At 42.6% G+C, this 16,206-nt stretch overlaps 1 protein-coding gene across 1 annotated transcript in view; it reads right to left on the bottom strand.

Moving 5' to 3' along the window:
• FAM184A (family with sequence similarity 184 member A) overlaps positions 1 to 16,206 on the bottom strand; it is a gene marked incomplete in the record, with an annotated part of 171,410 nt that overhangs the window by 117,593 nt on the left and 37,611 nt on the right.

The following is a 16,206-nucleotide window of genomic DNA, read 5'->3' as shown; positions in this document are numbered from 1 at the left end:
GACAAGGAATAGTTGATATACCCCAAAACACCCAAATATTAATATAAAAGATTTGCAATTTGGATAAGAATTTTTCTGCTAGAGAGTAGTGCATATCATGTAAACAGTAGAGCTGACTGCGAAATGGAATTTCTGTCCCTTGTAAAACGTCAAGATTTTGAAAAACAAATTCTCCTTTATCAAGTTGAAAAGTCCAAATTTTTCACAGGACTGAAATTCCAAAATATTTAGGACACACCAAATGCTGCTGCTTGGCAGGCAGGCGAGCTGCTCGGCTCCTTGCCAGCTCCCTGCTTGGTGGGTGTGCTGCTGGGCTCTCCAGATTTGCCAGCTCCCTGGCTGCACAGGTTTGAGACTTTGCTAGCTGCCCAGTTGGCAAACCCAACAGGCGGCATGCCACCTAGGGAGCCAGGCAGGCTGGCAGAAAACCAGGCAGGCCAGCCTTCCTGGTTTCCATCATAAGTTTTGACAGAATTGATACATTCCTACGGAGCATTTCAATTCCGTCGAATCAGTATTTTCTGACAGAAAAGTTCTGATGGAATTTTTTTTTTTTTAAACCAGCTCTAGTAATAGTGTTAATAGTTACAAATCAAGTACACAGTTTTGAAACAATCTGCATTAAATATTAAATAAACATTTACACTTAAGCCCAAATAATGTAGCTGTGTAAGGGACATTTACGAAGCATGGTTGGAAGCAGGGCTGGCTCCAGGCACCAGCCCACCAAGCTTGTGCTTGGGGCGGCAACTGGAGGGGGGCGGCGCGGTGCTCCGGCCCCCGGGGAGAGCGGGGCCACGGCCAGGCTCGCCGCCCTCCCCCCCGGCGCCCTACCCCCAGCCGCCGGGGGGAGAGCAGCGAGCCCTGGCTGGGGCTCACCGCCCTCTCGCCGCCCTGCCCCCTGCGCTCTGGCCACCGGGGGGAGAGCGGAGCCCCGGCCGGGGCTCGCCGCCCTCCTCCCAGGGCTCCGGGGGGGAGAGCGGAGCCCCCGCCGGGGCTCGCCACCCTCCCCCCGGGGCTCCGGCTGCCCTCCTCTTCCCCTCCCCCCGTGGGGGGGGGGGCGGCGGCCAGTGGCTTTTTTGCCTGGGGCGGCAAAAAAGCCAGAGCCGGCCCTGGTTGGAAGAATCAAGAAACACGAAGAGAAGAGGCAAGAAAGGACACCGATCCACAACACAGACAAACTCTTTTTCTTTCCAAGTAACAGTTATATTGGAAGTGGTCAAAAATGAACCAAGTGAAAGTGGAGTCCAGAGGCAAGGAACTCATGCAAATAAAGCCTGCCCTTCTCTCTCTGGGCAGAAGGAACCTACAGCATCCCAAATAAGACTCTGCATGGTAACAGTGAGAGACAGTCCATATTCAGCTTCTAGGTTAGGGAGGGTCTCAGTGGGCTCAGAGCAATTCCAGTCAAAGAACAGGGGGGCCTTTCCCCCTGGATTGAAGCAACATGTGATTTGGAGCCCACCCAAATCACAAAGCTCTAGCCAGGTCTACATGTGCAGAAACAGGTTCATGGTTTGGACCTCTGTAATATAGGGAGAAATCCTTTGAATTCTAAAAATCTAGAGGCTTTATTTACTTGATTTAAAAAATAACACAAAAATGCACCACTTTACTATCAAGATGTAAACAACATCTATGTCAGTTTCATTCAAAACAAAAGGGGGAAAAACAGTGTCAAGTGGAATGGAGGGGAGGGGAAGAAGTCAGGGGAAATATTTTCAAGATTTAAATTTGTCATAAGGAAGAGTTGTTTAAAAAGAATGATTATTTCACCCTGTCTTTTCAACTAATTTCTAGTTAATTTTTAAACAGATATTTGCACATGCTTTATTAATGAATTTAAAAAGAAGAGATAATACTTTTAAGATTTATATGCTCTCTCATATTACACTGTGACATTATTGACATGAACTGTGACCGTATAGATCACTGTTGCAACCAAGGTCCTATAGTTGCACCAAATCTTGTACAAAGGAGGTCCAGTAAGGTGTCAATGGAAAGATTAGGATTTGCTGGTTATGATTATGTTATCTGTATGTGTGCATCATTTTTGTAGTTGAAGTTATGAATATTGGCTATGTACTTCTATCTCACTGTGTTTTGATTCTAAGTAATCTCTGAAGCATTTGGTCAGCTTCTTGAGAAAGGACTATTCTCAGTAAGTGCCCAGTCAAGAAACACTTAACTGACAATGAACGTTGGGAGACGCCAATTCACATCTGAGCTTTCCTGGGAACGTTCAAACTAACATGTAAACAATGGCTTCAGCCTGCAAACTGAGTCATGCATGCACATGTGACTTGCCCACGCAACTCCAAACTCCATCTTGCTGCAGTGATTTTCCACAGTAAGAATAAAGGGGTGTTCTTCCACAGGGCAGAGAATATAAAAGGCCATGGAAACCCCTCCATTTTATCTTCAATCCTGCTTCTTACTTCTGGAGGAACCGTGCTACAAACTGAAGCTCTGAACAAAGGACTGAATGACCCAACCCAGCTGTGGATGTACTCCAGGGACCTGATTTGAACCTGCAGTTTATTCCATCACTGCTACAAGCCTGAACCAAGAACTTTGCCATTACTGAATATAGTTGATTCCATTTAACCAATTCTAACTCTCATCTATATTTCTTTCTTTTTATAAATAAACCTTTAGATTCTAAAGGATTGGCAACAATGTCATTTGTGAGTAAGATCTGATTTGTATATTGACCTGGGTCTGGGGCTTGGTCCTTTGGGATCGAGAGAACCTTTTTTCTTTTACTGGGGTATTGGTTTTCATAACCATTCGTCCCCATAACGGGTGGCACTGGTGGTGATACTGGAAAACTGGAGTGTCTAAGGGAACTGCCTGTATGACTTATGGTTAGCCAGTGGGGTGAGAACAAAGTCTTCTGTTTGGCTGGTTTGGTGTGCCGAAGAGGTGGAGAAACAACAGCCTGGGGCTGTAACTGCCCTGCTCTAAGCAATTTGTCCTGAATTGATACTCTCAGTTGTGTCCCGCCAGAGGGAGCATCATTACATACACTGTTAATATTGTTCTGCATGCAAGCAGTACATAGGGTTTGGGGGTTTACAGCAGGTAACTCCTATGTTGGGAGAGAAATTAGTGACATAGATTCACAGTATTTCCTTCTAGTCTATTTTAGATAGAATATGTATACAGGTCCTGTTCATCTTGAATAAAATGATAAATATGACAGCAAAGCTGTACGTAGGTAATTCAACTTTTAGAACCTTAGCTGACACATGGCTTTGTCCAGCACTTTAAGCCGAGAGCTTCTATTTCTAATGGTCTCTCAGCATATGAGCTGTTTCCTGACTGTCTCGAATATATCTTAATTTCTGCCTCCAAACACACATACTAATAAAATTCTTTTGTATCTGCTCTGTTACTGAGGAATCACTAATCCGCGAGGGCCTGCCCCACATTCAGCAGGTTGGTTTCCCTATTTTTAATTGGTGCCCCATTTCTGCCTTGTCTATCCAGATTGTATGTAAGTTCTTGGGTGCAGAGACTCTTATTGTTCATATGTCAGTGCCTTGCAATCTTGGTTAGTACTTCTAGGTACTACTGGAATGCAAATAGATAATAATATAATCCTTTCATGGAGGATTTCATATCTATATTTCAGTAACATGCACTTTATTACCATAACACTATCTCAATTGCAGAACAGTACTCCCCACTATTGTGAGCATTAACTGACTGGATCTCCACTCAGACACAATGCCTAAAATAGTAAGACACTACTTTTCACACTCATTATATATGTACAGTAATTCCTCACTTAACATTATAGTTATGTTCTTTAAAAATGCAACTTTAAGTGAAATGATGTTAAGCGAATCCAATTTCCCCATAAAAATTGATGTAAATAGTGGGGGCTAGGTTCCAGGGAATTTTTTCCCCCCAGACAAAAGACATTATATACGTATACCTTATAAGTTTTAAACAATTTTAAACAAACCATTTAATACTGTACTCAGCAATGATGATTGTGAAGCTTGGTTGAGGTGGTGGAGTAAGAGGGTGAAAGAGGGTGGATCATCCAGCTGCTCCTCTTGCTGTTCTTTCCAATGTGCTGGGGGGTGCTCAGCTCCCGGCTCTGACACAGGCCTGCCCCCACTCCACCCCTTCCCTCAAGGCCCCACCCCCGCCCCTTCCTGCCCCATCTCTTCCCTCCCTGCTCCACCCGTTCCCCTCGAGTGTACCGCGTCCTCACTCCTCCCCCCACAGCCTCCTGAACGCCGCCAAACAGCTGATTGCTGTGGGCGGGAGGCACGGGGAGCGGAGTTGCTGATCTGTGGGTCCACCGCCAGGTGGGAAGTGCGTGGCGTGGTGGAGGGGAACTGATAAGGGTGGGCCGGCAGCCCCCCTGTTCCAAGCCCCCACAGCCAAACAACGTTATAAGCAAACATTGCACAACTTTAAATGAGTATGTTCTCTAATAGATCAGTGATGTAATGACAAAACAGCGTGTACCGAGAAGAGGTTAAAGTTAGGAGTTACTGTATCTACTTTGTTTCTAACAAGCTTCTGCATACAAAAGTCTCACAGAAGACAACTGAAATAATAAAATGTCTTAACTTGGAGTGCCTCCTATCCATTATTATCTCCAGTATTTCCTGCTGTAATTAACTGCAATGTACTTTGCAGAAAAGATCCTCAGAATCAGAGATACTTTCAGTACAGCACAACCATCAGAGCCAACGCACAACATCACCATCAGACCACCACCATTCTCAGCCTGACCATTTTACTCATCAGGAAGTCCCTAAGGCAAGTCCAAATCACCGCATGTGTATCTGATGCCTGCCTTTTCTGCCTTGTGAATGAGCACCTGGGCTAGCTACTAATATACATCATCAATGACTCTTTTGAAAAAGGCAACTTATCATTCTCTCTAAAACATGTTGTAGTCCAACCAGTTCAATTGTTTCATGCAACTGACTTTGTTAACTACTTCCCAGTGCTCAATAATGGGAGCTTGAGCAAGGTAATTACAAAACTAGAGAAAAAACCTCCAACTATGCCTGACCTCTGCCAGTATCTTGGTCTCATCATTACCAGGATTTTTTATACTGATGTGCCACAGAAATGACACTAGTGCATTGGTTCTCAACCTGTGGCCCAATCAGCACACAGCTGCGGCCCATGTGACATCCTCAGGGTCAGGTAGTAATGCATGTGGCCCACAATGGTAAAATAGATTGAGAACTACTGCACTAGTGGATGTTGTTGTTCTACCACTGGTGGAGTCACCATTCATATTCTTATTGCTGGATCTCTCAACAGCATTCAACATGGTTAAATATGAGGTTTTGCCAGGGGTGGAAGGAAACTGTTTGAACTCTCTCAGATTCTCCTCTCAACCCACTATCAGAAAAAGCTCAGACTCCAGAGCACTCATCTGTGGTGCCCTTCAAGACCCCATCTCCACCCCACACACTCTCCATATCATTTAACCTTTCTGTTATTGAATATCCCAAAAACACAGTGGCCAGGAAAACTGGCTAGTCAAGAGGCTTCAATGAACCCTGATGGATACAGACTTGGCAACAATGATCCATACTTTCATGCTCTCTAGGCTTAACTACTTAATACACTATATACTTGGGAATGAAAGTAGGAACTTTTGATGAAAATCAAGCTGGCACAACAAACAGCAGCCCACTTACTAAATAACACAGGATGAAGAAAACACATCACACTACTGTTCAGATCATTACACTGACCTTCCACAGAACACCAGTTCAAATTCAAGGTCCTGGTCATGATTTTCCAAGCCCTAAATGGATTGGGGCCCCAGCTATCTCAGGAACCATGTCTCCCTAAATGACAGCTATACTTACTGGTTACTATGGAATTACCACTGACAAGGGTGATAATTACAAGAGTCAGGGATAGAATGTTCTCTTCAGAGGGCCCCGACTGTGTAACTCCATTGCAAAATAGTTAATAATGAACTCTAATCTAACTTCCTTCAGACATAAATTTAAACCTGACATGGCCTTCCCAAAATAATGAGCAAGATGAAGAAAGAAGGCCAGGTGAAGGAAAAATAACCCATAAGTAAATGTCATGAATCTATTCTTAACCCCATGAGCTACAGCAACAGAAATAAAAAATAAGAGTTCTTTTCAAGCAGCCTAGTGTCTCCCAGTAACATCTACACATGAAACACGGCAGCCTCAGGTCATAGTGTTACACTGAGCACTAGTAGATCAGCATAATATCAGCTTTAATAAAGGGCACTATATCAAGTCCCAAGACTTATGAGTTCAATTGACTAGCACAGTAAATACTATGGCTTGGTTCACTGTCATTAGCATATATAGGTGCAATTGCTTCCTTCAAACCATGTTGAGATTTGGTACAATCATAAATGTTTATCAATTGCTGTAGTATACTATCTGAGAACAGGACAGCCTTTGAGAAAGAGTAGGCAAAGTATTGAGTCCTTGCTCCCCTCTCATAGGTAGAAGCAAAAGCTGGGGCCAGTTTGCCAGCTAGTTCTTCTCACCTTTGGGAGATGGAAGGATCTTGCCAGTTCTTTGCCCTGTCAGAAACTCAGGGGGTAGAGGAACCAGAACCAGTTTCACCTTGCAAGGGCTGTGAGAATGGTGACATTTTTAAGCTGCATGTTACATGTCACTAATTTCAATATACTGTATATTGCCCTACATTCATGAAGGTAATAGCATATGTTTTTGATCAGGTAACCAATTTTTAACCATTAGTATTTAAGCACAAAATCCCCCAAGTGTGTTATTTTATGTATAATTTTTAATATATAAAACAAAATAAATCTGCCTAGTGTTTGAATTGAAAGGGGAAATTATTGAAGGTGGATCGGTGGGGAGCAAAGATGATTTCCTTGTCCCTGGTGAACTTCACATTTCTCATGTCATGTCATGCCATTGAGGTTTTATCTTGACTCTCATTCCCCCCCCCCCCCGCCCCGAGAAAACTTCCAAAGCACTCAAAAATGGAGAAATGTTACACAAGACATTCATAACACCCTCCACCCCTGACAGTTCCATTATCTTAATTAAGCAGGATATCCCTCTCCCTTTCCCAAAAAGCCAACCACAGAGTGTATTTGGGATTTTATAGGCTACAAGAGTGTCAGGATCTTTTTTTGGAGGGGGCTATGGAAGATTGTGTTAAGATTTTAGATTTTTTAAAATTTAATGATATGTTCTTAAGTATGAATATAATTAATCTCCAGTTTGTTGTCATGAATATTTCTGGTAATTGCAAGTTAAGGTAGGGGTGTGTGTGTGTGTATGTCTCTTGCACCCTTCAGGCTCTGTGCTCTGTACCTTTTCCTCAGAGGAAAAACAATAGTTCCTCTCAACCTATATTAAAAAAAAGAATGTAATAAGCATGCATTGTTCCAAGTAACAACACTGGATAACATGCTCAAGTTTCAAAAATTAGGCCATAAAAATTGAAAGGATTCTAATGTCAAATTAATAACCATTCAGAAGATCCCAGGCTGTTGGCTCCAATTCTTCTAAAAATAAATGAAGAACTAGTCTACCAATTTTTAATGAAGAGAATACCCTTCTACTCACGTGCTTACTTCACCATTGAGAAAAGATGATACACTTGTATTAACAATCCCCACATTTAAAAAATATTTGGGAACTGGCGGCAGGATATTTTCAGTAAAAGGACTCAGCTTTGGAATTCACTCCCCATGCTGGTCCAATAGAACCAGAGCTTAATGATTTTCAGGAAATGCTATAAAGCCAGTTTACACAGGACAAAATTCTGCACTGTTATATCCACTCAACTCCCATGGAGTTCAATAGGAGATAACCATGTGCAGCAGAGGACAGAATGTGGATACTGTAGGCTTTTTCATAAGAGGGGCTTGGTGGTCTTCTAAATTTTCTATTGTGGGGGAAGGAGAGGGAAATCTCAGTGAGACTTTAATGGACACTAAGCTAAATTTATTCTTTAATCAACACATTTTCAGCATGCTTAGACATTAAAGCACATATCAAAATAAAAAACAAAGTGTTTCTACAGGTTAAAGTTTAGCTAAAACAGGCAGATTTGAAAGTAATTCTGTATCACTGTACTTTTTCATTTTATATATGCAAAAAATTATTCACAAGAATTCATAATTATTTTGCTAGAAAGTAACAGTGACATGGATATTACTTTGCTTAGATTTAGGTGGTTAAACAAAAGTCACAGTAGCCATCTGTTTTTGTTACTTGGGAGAGTTGTACTCTCCCATTTACCCTTCCCAGCTAAAAAGGAGATCTAATGTATTCTGTAAATACATTATGACTTAAACAAGCTAACAATATTTATTGATGGTAGAAGTTCTAAAGTTAATCTCTAAACTGTTATAATAGCTGAAGCTAGCTCAGCAAGCCTGCAAATGTGGGGAAAGTGAAATAAAAACAGTTTTGCAATTACATGTACAAGATACACAAGTTAGTTTAGGGATACAGTATACGGTCTCCTTTAAGGAGAACATGGAACTTCACAAAGTTCCCCTTGTAGAGAGTTATTAATACACTCTTCCACTGTGAGTTGTGACTTTGCTCCTCTCACATCCTGTGTCCAAGCCCCCAAAAGCATCTCAAAAGATTGGAGGCAGCACTGGGGTTCCATGCCAGCTCCTCTCGGCACACCAGCTGTGCCCTGATGGCTACTGATTCCTGAACCTATTTTTACCCCAAGGGAAAGTTCCACAGCATGGAAGGGCAAAGATGGCTACATTAATTTCATAATACCCACCAATGTATGTAGGACCAGGGGTATGATATTGCCTCCCACTCATCCCCAATCCTTTCCTCTCCTAAATATGGGGAGCTAAGTTCCCTCTAAGCTGCATGGCTGCGCAGCAGGCTATAAAGGACCACGCAATTGTGCAGCCACAGGAGCCTGGAGAGGAGAGAGGTATGGGGGTGGGCTAGGAGGGGAGCAAGTTGGGGTGTGCAGGGCTGCTGCAGGCCTCTCCCCCCAGCCCTGGGAGCTGCTGCTGGCGGGGAGAGGTGCCTCAGCCCCAGCCTGCGAGCTGCTGCCGGTGGGGAGCAGCACCTCTCCCCTGGCCCGGGAGCTGCTGCTGGCGGGGAGAGGCGCCTCTCCCCGGCCTGGGAGCTGCTGCTGCCGCCCGCAGGAAGAGAGCTGGCTCCAGTCCCATGGCAGCCTGCACCCCAAACTCCTCATTCTTAGCCCCACCCCAGAGCCCACACCCCTAGCTGGAGCCCTCATCCTCCCGCCCCCCGTACCACAATGCTCTGCCCCAGCCCTGAGTAACATCCTGTACCCCAAAACCCTGTACCCTAGAACCTGCAGCCAAACCCCTCGGCCCCACTGCACCCCAATCCTCTGCCCCAGCCCAGAGCCCCCTCCCACGCGCCAAACCCCTGCCAAACATCACCTCCATATCGGTGCACATAACAAAATTCATTCTGCGCATGGATATAAAAAATTAGAGGGAACAATGATGAAGTCTCCTCAACTATGCACTAGAATAATGCTACAGAGGTGGCTCTTCTTACTACTGCATGCTTAGAATGGGTTTTCTGTGTCTTCCGCAAGTAGATGTGGAGGGTGTGATATGGTCCTTAGAGTCTGTTGTTAATAGTGTCTATCATTTCAAATTAATTTTACATTTTCCCCAGTAAAACTTTATTCATATCTACAAATGGCCAAATCCTGAGGTCAAGCAAAACTTACTATGAAGTCAGTGCAAATTTTGGTAAGAGCTGAGTGAAAACTGAATAAGGACTTTGAGATCTTTTTCATAATTGCTACACTCAGATTGGAAATTGAACTGAATGATATCTATGGAATGCTTTCTTGATGCTGAAATTATATTGAATTTATTGGAATGGATTATCTGCAAGACAAATCAAACAGAAGAGGTGAACTAGCCTTGAAATTAATTTGTGGGACTGCTTTGTCTAGTCAAACTGTATAATGAGAAACTGCTGCTCCTCTATCAGTCTGTTGATCATTTCCCTTTAGTCTGAAGACTGTTCTGCAGTAGAGTGCTAAATTTCTCTGCTGGTATCCAAACCTTACACACACACACACACTTAGGGCTGGTCCACACTAACCCCCCACTTTGAACTAAGATATGCAACTTCAGCTACGTGAAGTATCTTAGTTCAAACTTACCGCGGGTCTACACGCGGCAGGCAGGCTCCCACGTCGACTCCACGTACTCCTCTCGCGGAGCAGGAGTACCGGCGTCGACAGCGAGCACTTCCGGGATCGATTCCAGAAGATCGATCGCTTACCGCTAGACCCGGAGGTAAGTATAGACGTACCCTTATACACACACACACTCACACTCTTAATAGACCAAAAACATTATTTCCATTAGGTAGGCTGGGGAAGATTGTGATAAGGTATTAATTAGTCTAGTGAGGTTTGGAAGACCCTGAAGTAAATGTTAGCATGTTTTCATAACAATTTTTTTTAAAGCTATTGTTGATGCCAGTTACTTTCTAAAATGTTGTCTGTAAATCACAGTACGTCAGGGAGTCACTGTTTTTCCCATATTACAAATTATAAGATGAAGTAATCTAGAAGATTTTTTTTAAAAATGCTTTGACGAAGAGCAGGTCATTTAAGTTATTCTCTCGAATTACTAAATTTCTCACTAGAGTTCATGTTTGTTATATTACTCAGACATTCTTATTTATATTAACCCTTCAAGCCACGATACTATTTATAGTTCATAAGAAGTGATTAACGTAGTTAAGTGTATTTTAAAATAAACAGCAAAAAATTAAACTACAACTATTACATTAACATGTTACAAATCTAATAGATCCAGAAAAAAAGCACAGGCAGTACTTTTATCATAGATCCCACCATCAGGGGCGGCAGTGTTGCCAACTCCCATGATTTTATGAAGAGTCTCAAACTATTTGGTGTTTTTCCTAAAGCCCCAGCTCCTGGATTCGTATGATTATTCAAGACTTTTAGCTTTCATTTGAAAAAATAGCAAGCTTTTAGCTCTCATAGTTGTGGTGAAAAGCTTAAAAAAGTGGGAGAAATCCTGGACCCATTGAAGTCAATAGCAAAATCCCACTGACTTCAATAGGGTCAGGATTTGATTCTAAATGGCCAAGGCCCAGAAGGCAAATAACCCAACATTTATTGTTAGATAACACCACATGATTCTAAGCCAATCTCATGATTTTTTTAGATTCGGATTAATGATTCTGTAATACTTGAAGTTACTAATGCTTCGGTGGACTGTGAGAGATCCACAGAATACAGCCACTTTGCCATCCTTGAAGAAGATGTAGCATGCACTTTCCTTGCAAATGGGCCCAGTTCCTCTAGATGGCACTGAGAAAGGTAGCTTCACCCACTTTGGGAAGATCAGTCCTTGCTAAATCCTGCTATCACCCCACCCAGCAACTTCAGAATTTCTGAAATTAGCAGTTTCCTCTCGATCATCACTACTAAAATTGCTTCTTGTAATTTCCCACCTCTACTACAGTAACTTGTCATCATCTTCTCCCTGTCCTTTGACTCCCACCTTCCAGCTGTTCAAAAGAATGATATATTCTTCTCCCACTACTCTGTGATTACACCCCTCCCCTCTGTCTTATATGTATTTGTTTTTAAGCATTCAGTTCACGTTTTTCATTCTCATCTTTAAAATCCTCTTCGACTTCATCCACACCTACATCTTTGAATTCATTTCTTCCTACATCCTGTCCAGTTTTCTACTGCATACAGTGAACAACATTTTGGGTATTTTCTCTTTTAATCTAAAAACCTAAAAATTTTATTTATTTTTTTTTTAAATGTTGCAGACTAGTTATGCTTAATAGATTTGTTTTGTTCTTTTTTTCTTTTAAAATGGGATACTTTTTTTTTAAAGCTACTATTTCTCATGTATATTAGCTAGTATATTGACTGTTCTATACCTTAAAAATGTTTAACTTGGATACCAGGGCTTTAGAATGGTAACAAAAATTAATTTTCAAGTACTGTGTGTGTGCGCGCTCAAAGATTTTTTTTTAAATTAATCAAAATATATATGTGGTATAGAGAGTGGATATAGTGCTGGAACCACCAGCAAGTTTGAACCAATGGGCAGGCAGTGTCATTTCTACTGACATATATTCCCAATACAATTCTGGCCTTTCGGGGATGATTGAGCCAGCTTTGAGGATGGAGGACTGAGAGAGGAAAGAATAGGGAAGAAGAAAGAAAGGGGAAGATCAGTGACATGTTCACTCTAAACTTTAGAGTCTAAAGATAGCAACTCACAACTATTTTTTTTTTTAAACACAACAGGCAAGCTCACACAAGTTCACCAACACTCTCCTACTATATATTAATACACTTCTACCCCTATATAACGCTGTCCTCAGGAGCCAAAAAATCTTACTGCATTATAGGTGAAACCACATTATATCAAACTTGCTTTGATCCGCTGGAGTGCACAGCCCCACCCCCCCAGAGCACTGTTTTACCGCATTATATCCGAATTCATGTGACATCAGGTCGCGTTATATCGAGGTAGAGGTGTAGCTATCTTCTGTTCTTTATTCTCTAAGTGCTTATTGTAGTACTGTTTGGAATTATGTATCCACTTAAACTAAACTTCTGAACCCCAGGAACAGGTGAATGACTCAAATTCATACCTTACCAGATCTAAGAGAGAGCAAGAATATATTTAGACAAAATTCTACAAGAGTTTCATTCATTCTTAGACATCTAGTAATCAGTTCTATGGCTTTATATATTGCATTAAACCATCTGTCTAATCACTGTTGAGTTTTCTGTAGGTATCCTGCCAAAGGGAGTTTTAAAGAGAAATTTGATGGAAGACAATGAATTTGAAGGAAGTCTTGCAGATATTTACAGGAAGCTCTTCCCACATATAAGATGTGGCATAGAAGAAAGCATCAAGGTGCTTGTCGGAAAATTTTAAAAATTGTCAGGAGGCTGGCATCACTTGCAGAACTCAGGCAGGTCTTGACATTTCAATACAATTTAAAAAATGATAGGTAGGGTGGGGATAGGCCTTGAAGGGCCTTAAAAGTCAAGAAAAGTAGTTTGCATTTGATGCAATGAAAAATATGGAGCTAGCAGACCAATCCAGAGGCAAGTGATGCGGTTAAGCTAGCAGACCAATCCAGAGGTTAAGTGAAAAGCCAGGTAACTGATTGTTGTAGTAGCATTCTGAGTAGATATTAATTGCCCCAAAACTTTCTTAATCCAGAGTTAAGGACGATGCCTTGTGCCCTTCCAGAATGTGAAGAGTGAATAACCTTAAACCGCAGAAAAGCAGAAAATACAAAATTAAGGTAACTGCCTCAGCGCCTCCTCCCCCCCCCTCCCGAAAATAACACCACCACCACAACCTTCTCTCTACCCCTCTAAATACAACCCTGCAATCTGACAGGACCAGATTACAAGTGTCAGATTCAGATGAGGTCAGAAAACAACCAGACTCTCTAAAATTCAGGTTGCCTCTAATGGCCTTCTCCTGCCCATGTGGTGAGGGAGGTGGCACTTGCATACCATGCTCCTGTCAGCCCCTACCACCTTACTGCACTGTGTTTGCTGCAGAGCGAGTGTGCCAACAAGTTGCAGTGTACACAATGTAAGAGGGGTCTGCAGCTTCCAGGAGCTGACTGAGGAGAAATCTGAGCAATTATCTTCAAAAACCTCAGATGACGGGAGAGATTCCAGAGGACTGGAAGAGGGCAAAAAATAGTACCAATCTATAAAGAGGGAAATAAGGACAATCCAGGGAGTTACAGACCAGTCATCTTAACTTCAGCACCTGGAAAGATAATGGCGCAAATAATCAAATAATCAATTTGCAAACACCTAGAAGATAAGGTGATAAGTAACAATTAACATAGATTTGTCAAGAACAAATCACGTCAAACCAACCTAATAGCTCTCTTTGATAGGGTAACAAGCCTTGTGGATGGGGGAAGCGGTAGATGTGGTATATCTTGACTTTACTAAGGCTTTTGATACTGTCTCGCATGAACTTCTCATAAACAAACTAGGGAAATACAACCTAGATGGAGCTACTATAAGGGGGCTGCATAACTGGTTGGAAAACCATTACCAAAAAGTACTTATCAGTGGTTCACAGTCAAAGTGGAAGGGCATATTGAGTGGGGTCCTACAGCGATTGGTCCTGGGTCCAGTTCTTTCAATATCTTCATAAATTATTTAGATAATGACATAAGTATACATAAAGTTTGTGGACAATATCACGTTGGGAGGGGTTGCAAGTCCTTTGGAGGATAGGATTAAAATTCAAAATGATCTGGACAAACTGGAGAAATGGTCTGAAGTAAAGAGGATGAAATTCAGTAAAACGAATGCGAAGTACTCCACTTAGGCAGGAACAATCAATTGCACACATACAAAATGGGAAAGGACTGCCTAGGAAGGAGTACTGCGGGTTACAGTGGATCATAAGCTAAATATGAGTCAATAGTATAACACTGTTGCAAAAGAGATCATCATTCTGGGATGTATTAGCAGGAGCAATATAAACGAGACACAAGAAGTAATTCTTCCACTCCACTCCGTGTTGGTAAGGCCTACTGTGTCTAGTTCTGGGCACCACATTTCAAGAAAGATGTGGACAAATTGGAGATACAGTAACTCCTCCCTTAAAGTTGTCCCGGTTAACATTGTTTCATTGTTATGTTGCTGATCAATTAGGGAACATGTTCGTTTAAAGTTGCGCAATGCTCCCTTATAACGTTGTTTGGCAGCCGCCTGCTTTGTCCACTGCTTGCAGAAAGAGTAGCCTGTTGGAGCTAGCTGGTGGGTGCTTGAAACTAGGGTGGATTGGCAGCCCCCCATCAGCTCCCTGCTCCTCTAAGTTCCCTGTGTGGCGGCCGCCCAGCAGGCTATCAATTGCTGGGCAGCTCAGCTGTCCCTCTCCCCACTGCTGTGTGCTGCTCCTGCCCTCTGCCTTGGAGCTGCTCCTGGAAGCTTCCTGCTTGCTGTGCAGAGGACGGGGGAAGAGGGGTGTTAATGTCAGGGTGTCCTTCTCCCCCCTGCTCCTGTATCCCCCCCCAATCTCCTGTACCTTATCTCCACGGGGGGGGGGGGGGGGATGACACTACAGGGCTCAGGACTGAGGGAGCTTGCTGGCATCAGCTGCTGTCTCAATTTGCTAATCTACTTACTGTGGGGTCAGCGTACTTAGAGGGGCAATGGGCGTCTCTCTCTCTCTCTCACACAGGGTGTGTGTTTCTGTCTCTCCCTGCCATGCTGTCTCCCCTCCCTCCATTTGTGCTGCCTTGTAGAGTGTGATGCTACATTAACAACGTGTTAACCCTTGAGGGCTCAGCCGAGTGCTAGTTCATCATTTAGCAGTAAGGCATTCCCTGGGAAATAGCTCAGCCTCTGACTCACTCCACCACCTCAACCAAGTTTCACAATCATTATCATTGCTATGTACAGTATTAAATTGTTTAAAACTGTGTGTCTTTTGTCAGGTGAAAAAATTTTTCCTGGACCCTAACCCCCTCCTGCCCCCATTTACATTAATTCTTATGGGGGCAGGAGGGGTTAATTGCAAATTGGATTTGCTTAACATCGTTTCGCTTAAGGTAGCATTTTTCAGGAACATAACTACAATGTTAAGCGAGGCGGTACTATAGTCCAGAGGAGAGCAATACAAATATTTACAGGTCGAGAAAGCATGATCCATGGAGGAAAGACTGAAAAAATTAGGTTTGTTTATGTCTACAGAAGAGAAGATGGGGGGGAGGGGCATAGGACATGATAACAGTTTTCAAGCACATAAAAGGTTGTTACGAGGAAAAGGGTCAAAAATTGTTCTCTTTAACCTTTGAGGACAGGACAAGAAGCAATGGGCTTAAATTGTAGCAAGGAAGGCTTAGGTTGGACATTAGGAAAAACTTCTTAACTGTCAGGATAGTTAAGCACTGGAACAAACTGCCTAAGGAGACTGGAATCCTTGGCATTGGAGGTTTTTAAGAACAGATTAGACAAACACCTGTCAGGAATGGTTTAGTTGTTACTTAGTTCTGCCTTGAAGTGCAGGGGACTGGACTAGATGACCTTCAGAGGTCCCTTCCAATCCTACACATCTATGATTATATAATACAACAACAACCTCCATGTGAGGAGAGCCAGACAAAAGCAACACACTCGAATGAACTCATACAGAAAAATAATAAAAGACAA

This window comes from Trachemys scripta, chromosome 3, assembly GCF_013100865.1.
Source record: "Trachemys scripta elegans isolate TJP31775 chromosome 3, CAS_Tse_1.0, whole genome shotgun sequence".
Lineage (NCBI taxonomy): Eukaryota > Metazoa > Chordata > Testudines > Emydidae > Trachemys > Trachemys scripta.
This window is presented reverse-complemented; position numbering and strand designations above follow the sequence as displayed.